The sequence below is a fragment of the Schistosoma mansoni genome, chromosome 3 (assembly GCF_000237925.1).
Source record: "Schistosoma mansoni strain Puerto Rico chromosome 3, complete genome".
NCBI lineage: Eukaryota > Metazoa > Platyhelminthes > Trematoda > Strigeidida > Schistosomatidae > Schistosoma > Schistosoma mansoni.
The window spans coordinates 7443414-7457545 of NC_031497.1; the positions used below are offsets into that span (position 1 = coordinate 7443414).

General features: G+C 30.4%; 1 non-coding gene across 1 annotated transcript, besides 1 other annotated feature; it reads right to left on the bottom strand.

The window, feature by feature from the left end:
- Window positions 1–9779: 9779 nt before the first annotated feature.
- Window positions 9780–9853: a sequence feature (Short protein (Smp_197530, CCD78294.1) was converted to a misc_feature.).
- Window positions 9854–11470: 1617 nt separating this feature from the next.
- Smp_tRNA_01088_Gln_TTG.1.1 lies at window positions 11471–11537 on the bottom strand. Its single transcript has one exon. It is a non-coding gene (tRNA).
- Window positions 11538–14132: the final 2595 nt, after the last annotated feature.

Sequence of the window (14132 nt, forward strand, 5' to 3'; positions counted from 1 at the left end):
AGTTATGAAATGTAAACAGGATTTATTGCTTAGTAACAAGTGTCTCTTATTTCATAGTTTGCGTGAATTACTTACATATACGGGAAATGTTTTAAGATTTTCCTACTACTTTGAAATGTAACTAGAGAAATATCCGGAGTGTTGAGTACTTTTGTATATTTTTATTTGAGTATTTTAGGAGTGACTTTACCTATTCACTAGTAAGGTATTGTCCTGTAAATATTCATACAGAAGATTATTAAGGATTATGTGTTATACAAATTACTATATAAGATTATCTAATAGTACGAGATATAAATAAAAATAATTTCATTGTTTGGTTCTCTGCAATCAAAACAAGTGAATCCAATTAACTTTCCTTTGTTTAATTATTGTCTGAATGAAGTAAAAGATGCTCCATAATACGTGAGATTATGTAATGCGGGAATATAAAAGTTTAAAAAATAGTTTAGTGCATGTCGAGAAACGTCTTATATGAAACTGTATATGACGTTTCAGCTGTCCTGAAATAAATCAGTGACACTTGGTTTCATAAATGTCTCAAACCAGCAAAGGAGTTTTGATAAAAAAATTTTGTATGTAACCGCTGAACTATGTAATGCGAGTAATTTGAACAAAATGTTCACCACTACACGTTATATAATAGTTGATATATTCAATGTTCTGCTTATTACTAGTAAGTTACACTTTGCCATTTAAAACTTGTGGTACTTTATGGATAAAGGCTCTGAATCCAGGCATGTTCATCACACTTCCAACAGATGAGTCAGTATAATACGCTGCTCTCTATAATAGTTACAGGAAGATACTTACGTTATGTCTGAATAGTATGTCTATATATTTATCAAAACCCGAAATCACAATAATACCAAAAAGGTAATCTAATCCAGATTTACTGATATGAATAAATGCTATACATGTTTATTAATGATAAAAGTACAGTAACTTATATGTCGATAATAGTTCTTTTACAAAAGATCTGGGGTCATTAGTTACTATATTAGGTGACATAATGATCTATCTCCTTATGACCTTACGTATATCTTGTCACATTATTGACAACATCTTGAAATAAGTGAAATTTCTGAACGAAACGATTTTGGTATTGTACTGCTATCAAATGATGTAACATGTTGAAACTGAATATGATCTTTAGAATAAGTCCTGTCAACTACAATATTGAGTAGTTTGCATATTTCTCATTTATGTTGGCGTGATCCACAAAACTTCTCGCAAAAGACAAGAAAGGCTCAGGAAACACGAATAAGCATTTTATCCAATCAGCATTCAGTAGAAGTTTGACCAGAAACATCATGAAAGTGAAAAGTCACATGTAGAGTTTCTGATTGGCTGATTAATATACTGCTACTATGTTTAGTGACATTCCGGAACTTTCGGGAAAACCCAAGGACTTTTAAAATACTATAAAAACCCTATATTTTCTGTACATGAATGAACCTTTGGAGTAAAGTGCTTCTCGCATATTTTGCGTTTTTTCTATTGTGTTCAAGTCGCTGTGTAGATTTAGCTTAGGCGTTACGACAATAGCTGAAGAATCGAGTATAGCATTCAATTAGCGAGACTTATCAATTTTTTAAATAATTTATCATTTCCAAGCAATCTTTAACTGTTTTTCTTTCTTTTGTAAAAGAAACTTTTTGAAATACCCTATGCTGTGAATTCTATATTGAACCAAAATACAGTATTGAATAAAACCATTAATAATAAAATAATATGAAATAAATAAACACTGTAAGGTTTCCAGATGATTAAATATTTTCTAAAGTGATCATCCGGTCTGTCAATCTGAACAATATACTTTGCTAAAGTTACAGATTATAAATTCAAAACATTCCACCAATGATAACTATGTGCTGTTTAAATTCACTTGGTATTGTTTGTTTGAATTTTCCCATTGATGTTTAGGACTGCAATTGATCAGTCTGTTATTGCTATATGTGCATACTATGCGTATTGCCTCTATATTACCTTAATTCGCAAGTATTATAAGCAAAGATGGATAGTGACTAATAGTGGAATCCAGGATGCTCGTTTCGTCCTATATTTTGAATCTCAACCATTATTCATCAGAATTGCTGAGGAGTCCCACAACAGGGCGAAACGGATGTCCAGTTCTTCCAGGTTTTCCATTATGGTCTAGCTTCAATTGACCCATGATCTTAACCATTAAAATATTCAAAATTGCTGTAAATATTTGTTTAGATAATATATCAACTTCCAAAAAATTATACTTCAGTCCCAAACAACATTATGTAATTGATTAAGGAATCTTTGAAGATGCCCAATCTAAGTCAATAAAGCTTGTTCTTGATATTTGTCTTGTTTGCAAGTTTCTTGTTATTGATAAGCTATTCAATATGTGTGAAACTGAACATTAATGAGTGTATAGAATAAGTATTATCAACTGAAGTTTATTATGAATTCATTCATATATTACAACATTAATTTATACTTTTGTCTATTTATTGATTAAAGTGTTTTCGAAAGATTGATATCCAAAGAAAATGAGAAGTTTATAAGCAAAGATGGATAGTGGCTGGTAGTGGAATCCAGGACATGCATTCCGTCCTAATTGGGACTCGTCAGCTGGATGTACTTGTGCTGTTTAGGAACAAATAAGAGTTAACACTCATTTCTTCATACTAATCTCAATCTTGTTCACAGTAAATAATGTTGATCTAACATTCAAGTTTCAATGTGAATTTCAAAGATCAATCAAAGTGAGAATTTCATGATTTTCATATTTTACTATTTATGATATTGTCTTTTGTTAAAAACCTCTATCATAATCCTTTTTTATATTTAGCTCAATTAATTCCTTACTAAAACAATCAATACATTAGTTCAATTAAGTGTTTGATTTATGGTTGGGTTTTCTTTTTTTTCATATAAGGAACATTTTGTTTTGCTTATAACCAACAAATAAGTTAAGCTTGACTTAATAAATTTCGTTCACAAAAAAAGTGACATACTGATCTCACTTTGATATAAACTTATTCAACTGATCATAGAATCAAACATAATCCAAAAAAATAACAAACTGTTTTACGGATGTTCAGGTTTTCATTTAGAACAAAAGGATTTTAATTATGTTTCCAACTTTTTTCTTTTGTCGTTGTAGTGCCTTACTACATGAAATTGGTCACGTCATATCCTGTTTTACAGTGAGAGACATCATCTACTTATGTTGAGTTTGGTTAACATTAAAAGCTATACTATATATGTATTGTTTGCTTTAAAGGTACAAGTTTCTTAATTTAAAGATAATCAGATTGTTTCCACTAGAAATTATACATCTATCTGATATCACATAGTTTATGCAAATTTATCATGTTATGAATGGCTAGTAACAAACATGAAACCATTGTAATACACTAGAAGGTTATAATAAGAGCCAAAATAAACTAAAGAAAGATATTTTTCTTTTTAACTAGGAATACCTCAGGAATCTGTTTAGGAATTTTGAAAATTAGAAAGATAACCAACATGGTCCTTGAATAACTTCCATCGGTTAAGTGATTTGTGATCACTTCAGTTCAGTAAAACTAAGCAATGAAAAGCATAGTTAAGTATTTTTTCTAGACAGGGTTGTTGGCAAGAAATGCGCCAAGAATTCATTATGAGAAAAGTTTCTGTTATAGCTAGAGCTTTGATTCTTGCTATGCCTCGTACTACTAGACTACTTGAACTATCGAACCCGCAACGTCGCGAGAGAGAAGACACAAGACTAGTAAGTAGGAATTTTATTCCCTAAAACAGTGTCGAAATATATTACAAAAATCTCATGTATTTATAGTTTATTTGGCTGAAAGTAAATCATCATTTCGGACAGCCAATAGGCACATAGGAGGTCATTCCTATCCATCCAATACGGAAGCTACACGTCGACATTCTGGAATGTTCCCCTAGCGGTGATTGGATGGAATGTCTTCGGCTCTTTCTGGGCTTCTTGAGGCTTCCTTGAGTTTGCCAACGAGCCATTTTTACAGTTTCATCGTGGCTTATGTTTGAATAATGAAACGTTCAAACATAATAGCCTGTAAACACAATGAATCATATTGTATCCTTACAATAAAAGTTACTTGAAATGAAATAATTTTTACGATAGTTCAATTGAGTCATAAATAATTTAATCATATATGATGTAGTTAAGTTCACTATCTTATGAAGAATCAAAACTAGGCTAATGATAGACAATATAACATTTGTATATATATGCTATTAAGCTTATTGTTGAAAATATATTCTTTTTGTATGATGATAACCTTTATCATTGGAAAGATTTCATACCAATTTAATTCAATATTAAATTTATGTCTCCACTGTACATTTATTTTATTTGTCACTTTATACAATGGAAAACAGAGGTTGACAATGTTTTAGAGTAAACTGATTCTTTATTTCACAATCCAGAAAATATTCTTTAAACAGCAATTATTGAAAATTTCTAGTTTAATGTAACTCCACGTTACAGTATAATCTTTTCAATACATAAAATCTGGATACGATCATGACACTTTTATCGCGTAATACTGGAAACAAGTCTCCAGAAGAATCTTTTTTTTTACAGTAAAGGTATATGCTCAAAAATTATTGTCCTGGAGAATTACTTAGATCAATAAGATATATGGCTGTGGAGATATTGTAATTGGTTTCCATACTTTTGGGTTGTCTAATGTAATTAACAACGAGTAAGCACCTCATTACATACTCAAAAACTTGTACGTAAAGCGTTTTACACAACATCGTGAAAATATACACAAATTTAAGGTTAATAAAGCACTTAATGAACACAAAAATAGTAGCATTAATTAATATAAAACTGCTCCAATATTAGCTTGCATCTTAGCAGTTGTGATACATGACTCAAAAACAAACTTCTACCATTCTCAAAATGTTGATCAACCTATTTAATCACTAATATACATTTTATAGCACAAAGAAACTTGTGAATATTTACCATTCTCATTATGTATCATTTTACGCCTTTCCATAAAAAGATAAATAATTGTTCTGCTTCCTAACAATCAATCAAATATGTAAACATAATTTCAAATTTACAAGCAGGAATAGATAGTAGCCAGCAGTGGGATCCGGAATGCGCGTCACTTCGTCCTATTTGGGACTAGTCAGCTGGATGTACCTGTATCTCAGAGTTGATGTTCACTCTGGGACTCGAACCCGGTGCCGTTCGCTTCAAACGCCATCGCGTTATCCACTTAGCTATTGAGTCCTGATAGCCACCTGCTTGTGCAAGAGGGTGAGGTTTAAATTCCCTTGGTGTTGTTTATTTGTATCTTCCCATTGTTATTTAAGACTACAATTGATCAGTCTCTTGTTGGCATTTCAAATTGTTTTATAAAATTATTTATAAAATTGAATAATATATCAACATGAAATAACTAACATGAGTAGATGTTTAATAAATCTGTATTCAAATGTACAACCTTATTATTCTAAGATTATTAGTACTGTCTCTACATAACATGAATATTTCTACAGTAAAATGAATACTTATGACTACATTACATATGTATGTTGATGCTGACTTACTGAAAATATGTATTTATTTTTTAAAGAAAAGTTTACACTTTTGGTGCTTCGTTTTTTTGAAATTTAGTTTCCCTTGACTTTAATGTAAAATAAATCATTCAATACTCCCTTTTTTGAACAGCTTATCTGCGTTTGTCGTAAACGGTGGCTAATTATTTACATTAAAAATAATAAGAGGAAATTGAATTATGAATGCCGAAATGTTAGTTGTGATATTCTAAAGGGATGCTACGATGGTAAGTTACAATTCATAAGGCCAATCGATTCTGAAGTTGGCTCCAAACTTATTTTAAACAGTTGTTCGTTGCTTTATAACTTTGGATAGTTATCCAACTGATGCCAGTCCTTAAAAGAAAACTATATTGAGAGGTATGGAGATTTAACTTTAACCCTTTTCATATGATTTTTCAAGTGTTTAGTGTAATAATTGTTGATTTCACCAAACGATATTTTAAATGTGGGTAAAATAACTTTCAAATAATAGAAGAAATAAACAAAGTTTCATCAGTCATATAACGTTCAGTAGTTTAATATTAATGAATAACGCGTTAAATTAATGAAGTTGCTTGTGAAGAATTAAGGTGTTTAGATGTGAAAATTATATATATATATATTTGTAGGTGAATCATGAATCCTTACTCCTTTACATACTTCCCCTACTTCCCCTTTAGCTCATCTAGGGTTACTGCCGGTCTCTAACCCGGTTAAAGGAAGAGGGTTGGGTATGGGGTCAGCAACTCCTTAGAAAACAACGCTGCTTAAAAACGCTAATCAGAAAAAACGATCATGAATGGTTGTCTATACTTAATTACGAATGTGCATACAATTGTGACGTGTCTTAACAGAATATCAAATAACGTGCCGTTCACAAAGAAATCAAACAACTTTATGAGCCCAATATTACGTATAACAAACACGGTTTATATAGAATAGGTAGGATGCAGCCAGCAGTGGAATCAATGACGAGAGTTTTGTCATACAGGAGACTACCAGAGTGTTATCTACTTCGCTACTGAATCCAGATAGCTACTTTTTTGTACGACGTATACGAACTTTAATTTGGTTTGTATTAGCTTAGATTATCCATTCGTTAATATTTTGTCTGAAATTTGAATGCAGGTAGAGCCAACTGATAAGTCTCAAATGAGACGAAAGGTTCATCCTTGATTTGTCTGCTAGCCAGTAATTTTACTGTGATATATCATGTTTATATTAACTATGAAATACAACGAGTTAATTAACATAGTTCAACAGTTTATCGAAACAGATATTGATAACTTTAATTACTTTAACTAATAACACGTAAATTTAACCCCTATAATTAACATGATCTACTATTATTTATTTTTGTGATATACTTTCACATCAAAGCACCATGCTAAAATATATATTTGATGGATCCAATAAATGTTTTCCCGCAAAGATTTACAACTTATGCCTTTATCTGAAATTGTTCTGTTTATTGGCGTCCAATATTTACTGAATTTAAAATCTCAATGTTTCACATCTCGTTGATTAAGAAGTTATCTACTCAAATAGTTTGTCAAGTAGAGAAATGTTTATGGATATGGCGTCAACTAAATACTGAATAAAGCTTATTTAATCCATATTCTAACCACATTTTTCTCTATTGATTCAAAATATTTGGAAATGTTATTGCATATTTCAACATATATTTTTTGGCGATGAATAAAAAAGGTGAACATAAGAACAAATTCAACAGCCCACAGTCAGATTATAATGAAGTAGACGAAGAATAAGAAAAAGGATGAAACTCAGAAGTTGTAACTACTTTTTGGTTATCATTAAAGAGAACAAATATTAAAGTTTTAATAAGCTGAATGACACTTATGCGTTATGTAATTAGATAATTATTTACATCTCCGAACAAGATAACTCATCCCCTTCCTCTCTGCCTGTCAACTAAAATGAGAAGTTCAAGTTTGAATAAAAGTTTTGCTTGATAGAAATGTCAGTAGAGCTTAATTATATTCAAGTTTATTTACGTTAAATATTGATTGATTTAATGATTACTGATAACAGGAGCTAATCAGACCAACTAACTGCCTCTGAAAGAGGAATCCCTATAAGATCCATTCAAAATCCATTAACTAACTTTATATTGAATGGATTATTATAATCCCATTGCCTGTGCAATGGGATGCGGGTACATCCAGCTGACGAGTACCAAATAAGACGAAACGTGCGTCCTGGATTTCACTGCTAGCTACTATCCATCTTTACTTACAATTTATGAAAGATGTTTTGAACTCAGAGGTGGTGAATATCTGTTTCATAACCGAATACCTAACATGAACTATTTACAAGTTCTAGTATTTATTATCATTTCTTTATAAGATTGAACATATATGTATGTATCAGTAAATGGATAAGACATATGATGATTGTAATAACCTTACACAAATATGAACTCAAAATATCTTCTATTAATAAATTTCTGTACAAAATAGATAATTATTTTCATTCCCCTAGAGTGTTATTAATTTGTTCGACCAGTAATAAATAATTTATTATAAAAATTATTATCCCTTAGAGTTTTTCTCTATATTCATATGTTTAGTTGTTTTCACATGAATAATTACATAATTATGTAATACAAACTTACGTCATATGGTGTGTACTAATGTTTTACTTACGAATAATGTAGTTACGTAGAGTTGTCATATCGAGAATACTTAGAAGTAACACTAGTCACAATAACTTAGATACAAATGAAAGAGTGTTTATCGAAATGGTTGGAAACATTTAGTTATTGATATAGCCATGGCAACTAAAGTTAGGAGGGATCTAAGACGGTAAGAGGAAAATCTTACGAAATTAGTGATTAATAAGAATCATAAGAGGAAAATAATAGTAAGAAGTGGTAGCAGATATGTAAACATTAATTAAAGGGAAAAACTGATGAAATGTCAAAGAAATGATTTTTATACATGATTCTAGAATAGAATTGAGGGATTGTCACAGTTTGAGTAAACTGTAAAATTGACAACTATTAAGTTTTACCAATAGGTTGTGCTTAAAAAGAATCTGAAGTTGAATGGAGTAGATCCATATTATATTGTGCCGTGAAAAGTGACTGATTTGTGTAGTCCTTTGCTTACCCTAACAAATAAATTATCTTACGTTAATTTAATATTGATATATTGCAGTGAATAAGAACACGGGTTTAGACAAACGAATGTATTCAAGCACAAATTACAGACTATCTCACTAAATTCTGATAACCATACAGTAAGCAGTTAATTTGCAAAATAACAATCAATTGTCTCAATCTTAACTGTTCCTTCTACAAACATCAGTCCGTCTTCTCTGATTTCATTGTCCATGCATTTTCATATCGATTGCGCTTCATTCCCGTTCGTTCCTTATCGATCTTCTGCCAAAATACATTCTATGTCTGACCACCATATTCTACTAATGCGGATATAACTAGACCACACCATAATATAACTGAATATTTTAAAGGTGAACATTAATGTTAGTTTGCAATAAATTAAGCTAATACTTAGCGATATGCATGCATGATATTTTCAACTAAATGAAAGATATTTTATACAATTGGATCATAATAAAAAATACATATCTTGATGCAAATTAGTGTTTAGCGATAGAAAATGATCTTTAATTATGAGACTCATGTAAGAAAGTATGATTGACACTGAATTACAACTTTAAAAAAATCAAAATCTTAGTAAATAAACCCTCAATGAGGCATATATTTTCGAAATAAAGAACGGAAGACTAGCATATAGATAAAACATTTGTTTCTATGCGAAAGACTTAATGATTACATTAGTACTAAAGGAGTTTGTCATTATCAAACATAAAGGTATGAAAGGTGGACTGAAGCCAATAAATCCTTGTCTCTTGTTTAGGCTACAGGTAACTGTGAAAACACCGTATAACTTGATCATTTCATTCTTTCTACTAACCAGTACACTTTTAATATAGATATTGCAATTTTAATTCCTTTATTATATAATCCAGAGTAAATATGAAGAGAGAACTGATATAAACTATCAGTTTTTCAAAGTACATTTACAGTTATTTGACTACAAATCAAAACATCGCTTAGATTAGGTCATAAGAATACAAAGTTTATGGAAGCGATGTGTTACATCGAGATGGTTCAGTTATAGATTAATTTGTTCTGGTATTGATATCGTAATTAAAACTGGTCAGAGTAAATCTGAATATTAAAGTCAACATGAATAGTATAAACAGTGAAATTGAAATCAGTTCTAGATGGAAAAGTTAAGTGTGCATTCACCTTTAATAACAAAGAAATGTTTAAATTTTTGTTTAATAAGAACTTGAATAAACTTAGTTATTCATTCTACAATCATTTCTATACATAATTACGTGAACCATTTTAACATTAATTCAATGGCTACATATATAATGAAAATTCGAGACATAGGTGTTCATTTTGTGTCTGATTGTTGTCTTTTGTTTGGTTCAAGTTAAACCACAGTTGATAACACACTACAGTGAAAGTTCTCAGTATCTGATAGCAAACAAACGTAAATAGATATAACCAATCTGTTATAGCTATTTTTGTTAGTGAGTAAAACAGTAATAACACCACAGAATTGTTGTTATGAAATATCGCTTATTGTTTGAACTCGGAAATGTATACTATTGATTTCCCAATTCTGAACATGAAGCCCCTGCTTTTGCTGCCTGACATGCAATCATATGTGACAGAATAAAGTGTGCTTCCATTGTTTGTCTGTATTTGTGCATGAGTAGGCAAAGGAGATTGTGTGAAAGGGATTGAGATGATCTGTCAGTGACATTGATTTACTAAATATTCTTAGTGTATGACATAAAGATCTAGTTTTCAGTTTCTGGAGATGATTTTGTGTTGGTCCATTGATTTATTAGGTACCTCTTGTTGGAGTTGTAGGGATAATCATTTGTATGAAAATGGGCATCAATGGAGCAAATCTGACTTTTCGTTCAGTGAGTTTAAGCTTATCAGAATAGTATCTGTTTATAAGGCTTTCTTGAGCTTGGGTGTATTATTGTTGCTGCAATTTAATATTTGATCAAAACAACCTCAAATCAACAGATACACTGATTTAAATCCAGCTCATGATTGAATACAAGAGAGAGGCAATCAGAGAAAGGGTCAAGCATAACACACAGATATATAATATAATGAAACATTCATACACAACTTATTAAAAGCAAATTTAATCTGTATACAATGAAAAAAGTTGTGAGTTGTACATAAACTCATTTTTGGTTAATAAAAATGCGACTATAAAATCGTTGCAATAAAAGCATCTTGCTCAAAAAAATGTAAAACTGCTGAAATACTTCGGTAAAAATTGCAATGGTTTGTAAAATTTTCGTAAGTTATTTTAACGATTTAAATATCTTCAGTGCCCTTGGTATTCAAGATATTCATTACCTATGGATATGTTTAGCGTTCATTGAGATGAATGGTTTAATTACAAAGTCCAGAACAGCAAATGACTCGTAGTAGTAAAAACAAATACACACATAAATCATACTTAGTTTATTGGATTAATTCACTATAGTCCCTTATTTATTGATATGAGAAAATTTTTATAAAAAAATCTTTGTAAAACTAACCACTAAGAAACATAAACAATAACTTTTTTTAAAAATATATAAATTATTTATTACTGGTCGAATGAATTAACAACACTCTTGGGATAATTTAATAGGTTAGTTTACTTGGTAACGTTAATCAGTAAAATATTTTATTTTTTTTACCAAAAGAAAAACAATTGAAATATTACAAACAAAGATGGATAATGGCTAATAGTGGAATCCAGGACGCGCGTCACTGCGTCCTATTTGGGACTCGTCAGCTGGATGTACCTGCATCTCAGATTCGATGTTCACTCTGGGACTCGAACCCAGTACCTTTCGCTTCAAACGCCATCACGTTATCCACTCGGCCACTGAGTCCTGATAGCCACTTGAAATATTAATTTTCTCTTGATGAACAAATTTATTTCAATAGTGTAATAACAAGACGAAGATTATCAGAACTATATGATATATTAGAGCAGTGCATTTTGAACAATCTGATCACACATAAACTGGTTAACAATATTTATATATAAAGAAAATGAAAGGACAACTAGACTAGAAATGGGGGGTAAGAGGAAACAGGGATAATAAAGAAAATAATGTGAATACAATTTGAAACCTAATCATTCTGGATAAGCTATTATTACCAGAGTAGGTTTAATTGAGAGCAAACTGTTTTTGAATACACAAAGGTGGTTTGAATTTTCATATGGCTAAAGGCTTCAATAAACCTTAGTATACACTCTTTTACACTTGTGTACAACATCACAATAGCCGAGTTAAGACCAACCTTATGGCAGTAGAGGATGATGGATGTTTATCCTCTACTCTTATCGGGTTATTTGATTCTATTTGTTTCTGCAACCATTTTGGTACATGATCACATACCTTAATTTTGAGATCAAGATTACTCATCCCTATATATGTGTGACCGCATCCATATTTAAATTAGTCAATGTTCTTAACAAGTTTATATGTGATCAGATTGTTCGAAATTTATTGCACTAATGTATCACATAGTTTTGATAATCTTCATCTTCTTATTATACTATCGAAAAAAATTTATATCGAAACGTTTTTAGAATAGACAGTCGAACTTTTACTAATTTTTTGACCGATAAAGACTCTAAATTTGCATACAAAACAACCATATCTGAAAATTACTTTTTCAAGCAGTGTACTGGTGAGTATATCATTTAACAAGATTTATTAAATATCATAATGACTATATTAGTTAGTATATGTTTGATACGTGATTAATTCCAAGTGAAACTATAATTCTTGTTATAAATTCATGTTTTTCTCTTATTCTACTCACAATTAATGTTAATCTGAGAATACATATACATTGAAAAGTACAAAAAAGATACATAAATATGTATGTAATTAGTTAAGCTTTATACTATTGTTTTTATAGTGAAAAGCAAATTACTTACAGTTTTAAATTGTCAATGTTTATTAATGACGTAATAAAACAAAATGGGTTCCTTGTGATGTTTACTTCGAATAGAAAAAATTAATAACATTGAGTTCTGCTGAATAATGGTTAAGATTAAAAAATATAGGACGAAATGCGCATTCGGTATTCCACTATTAGTCACTGTGCATCTTTGCTTAGAATGCCTGTGAATTAAGACGATATCGAGGCACTCCATATAGATTACACATATACCAATAAGAGGCTGATCAATCGCAGTTCTAAACATCAATGGAAAGATTCAAGTTCATCATACCAAGCGAATTTAAATTTCCTATTTAGCTTTTAAAATATATAATGCCTAATCCAAGAAATTTGATAATGAACTCAAAAATGTGAAAAGTAAAATATCCTTTTAAAAATAATGAATTCAATTCATTATTCTCAATGGCTTTAAAAATGGCAGACGATAGTAGATGATAGTAGAACATTACACTCGGAAATAAAAGTTTATTTAAACCATGTCGATATTAAATCAAGATAGAAAGGATTTTCTGTGTCACTAGAAGAAGATAGGTTTTAACAAAAAGAAGTAACTCATTTATTTAGGATTAAAAATTCGAATTTTCAACTCACAAGTTGTAAACTTAAAATGACCTTATTGTTAACATTGTTGCGATGTTAGTGATAAAATCTCACAATGCATGCTTAAATTTTATATGAAACGGATACCGTATTGTCGGTTACCATATTAAGCTCATATAGCTTATTCTAGCTTCTGAACAAGCCAATTTATCTATTCTTCTTGAGCCAAGTTTTGACCTTGTTAATTATTCGCTTTTCAACGGTGACTGTTTTTGTATGAGCGTACTTATGTGTAGTGTACATCTTTTCCTACTCATCACATATCTGTAATTACTTTTGTGTGACTATAAATATCGATTAACGTTTGGTTAAATGGGAGTTGGCTTACATGTTTCTTCTACTGCGTGTCATTTCACTTCGCTCTTTTCTATTCACTTCATTCCTCTGATTGTCTGTTCAAATTAATGATTGTACGAAATATATGTATTCGACTTATTCGGTTATACACTGAAGCGGATTAAGTCGATGAAATATACAAGGATAACCGACATGTATAATTTGATGACAATCAGCAAAAATCTAATTAGAGTCAGATATAGGGCCACAAAAATCCCATCAATTTACTACTCAATAGTTTTACAACTTCGTCAAGGTATGTTACTATCATAACTGTTTATTGATTATATTTTTAATACAATAATATTTCTGGATGACTATGAATAATTGTAAAATTCACAATGAACACCAGTAGAGTTGTCTCAGAAATGAAATAAATCGGTTAGAAAATAAAACCATTTTATTGAAAGTGGTACAATTTAAATGGTCATTCAATGAAGTTATTGCCTATTTGATTTCTAACTTCGTATTTCCTAATACTAAGTTGTAGCATACTCTGTTTCTTTTTTTGTTTAATTAATGATAACTAACTGAACCAAAACTGAAATTCATCTCATCAGCATTCATA